The 1,682-nt window shown below is 38.7% G+C and overlaps 1 protein-coding gene across 1 annotated transcript in view; it reads left to right on the top strand.

Moving 5' to 3' along the window:
• Positions 1-1,290, top strand: part of CDKN1B (cyclin dependent kinase inhibitor 1B) — a 3,971-nt gene extending 2,681 nt beyond the window's left edge. The window contains exon 3 of the mRNA XM_026087801.1: positions 103-1,290. The gene's annotated coding sequence lies outside the window, so the exon portion shown is untranslated. The remainder of the gene's footprint in view (positions 1-102) is intronic.
• The last annotated feature ends 392 nt before the right edge of the window (positions 1,291-1,682 follow it).

Here is a 1,682-nt window from a genome sequence, read left to right as displayed (position 1 = left end):
CGCTCTGAACCAGTTGCGCCTCCCGGGCGGCCGCCGGGGAAAGGGATCACGTTTCTTTCGACGTTTCTAATGTCTTCCCCTCCCGTCTCCTTCCCGTTGCAGAGCTCGGAAGGTGCGTTTCCTTGTTCATCGAATGCCTCGGGGGTCGGTGAAGCGAGGAAGGTGTAAACTTGTAGTAAAAATGAAAATACATATCGTCGATCTCCATGGGATGGAGATCCTGTACAAGCACTGAAAAACAACAACAACAAACAAAAACAAATAACACTAAAATCTTAGGCACTCTTAAAAGGCCTGCCTCTAAAAGCATTGGATGTAGCATTGTGCAATTAGGTGTTTCCTTATTTGCTTCATTGTACTACCTGTGTATATAGTTTTTACCTTATGTAGCACATAAACCTTTTTGGGAGGGGGGGAGGGCGTGGAAGAGAGTGACAGATCGAAACTTGCTTTCCCAATCTAGCAAGCAAAGAACCATATGAAGAAAAGCAGTGTAGGTTTTTTTATTACTTAAAGATGTATTGTCCCTTTAAGTGGGTCCACCACGTTTTCCTTTATTTTTCCCCCTTTTTTATGCACCATCATGCTAACACTGGTTATAGCAGATTATTAGAGGCTGCTTGTGAAATTTCTACTTATTAACATCAAGCTGAAGAGGTGGGAGCTGTGATGATTCTGTTATGTAATAGCAAAAGGCTTTGTTCCCCCCCCTCCCCGCCCCAACCTCGAATCCCTATAGCAAATTTGAATGCTGGTAAAAGTTTTATAAATGCATCCCATTGTTACATTGACTGTTTTTTTTTTTTAAAAACTAATCTGCAGGGCTTCTGCTCTGAATCTTGAATATTGTTGTTTCCTGAGCTGACCCACTTCCTGATGTGTTTGTGTGTGAGTGAAAAGGGATACTACATCTTTAAACAGTATTTCTACATTGCCTGTGTACTTGTATGTAAAAATAAAAAAAAAAGTTTGAAGTGTACCTGTGTACATAACTCTGTAAAGACACTGAGAAATTATACTAACTTATTTATGTTAAAAGATTTTTTTAATCTAGAAGAGGATATTTTCCCCATAAAGCCAAAGTGGCATGTTTTTGTGCATTTGTAAATGCTCTTATTTGGTAGACTTTTTAGGTTTTTTTTCTTCCTTTTTCTGCTAATTAATATGGCTGTGCTTAAAGGATTGCAGACTGAGCCAATTTAATTTTTTTTGTAATGTGTGGGAAAAAAATCCAGATTGATACTGTTTCACATCAAGCAATCAATAAAGAAAACTGCCATATATAAGAAATATGTTCTTTATTAGTGTGTGTTTCTACTTCACTCTGCCTGGCACAGGAGGAGATAGACTACTTCAAGAAATACAGCAAGTTTCCTTTGGTTGTTTTGTCCTGTGTCTTAAGCACAGGTGAAAGTAAGGAATACAGCTCACTCTGTTCAACCCTAGTGCCATGCTATGATTTCTCCTTCATTGGGAATAAGGTGTACTCTTAATTCAAAACTGGAATTTCCCCAGGCACTTTTTTTTGAGAAAAAATTATGTAGTTTTAAGTATTTCTCACTTTGTTGTTTGACTCAAGACTTAAAACCTAAGTACACTTCTCCTGCTGTCGGTTCTGGGCCACACAGTCATAAAACCTCTGGGTTTGTCCTCCCAGATAGAGTGGATTTAGACTGTTCTTC

The sequence above is a fragment of the Apteryx rowi genome, unplaced genomic scaffold (assembly GCF_003343035.1).
Source record: "Apteryx rowi isolate R43461 unplaced genomic scaffold, aptRow1 scaffold_734, whole genome shotgun sequence".
In the NCBI taxonomy this organism is placed as follows: domain Eukaryota; kingdom Metazoa; phylum Chordata; class Aves; order Apterygiformes; family Apterygidae; genus Apteryx; species Apteryx rowi.
This window is presented reverse-complemented; position numbering and strand designations above follow the sequence as displayed.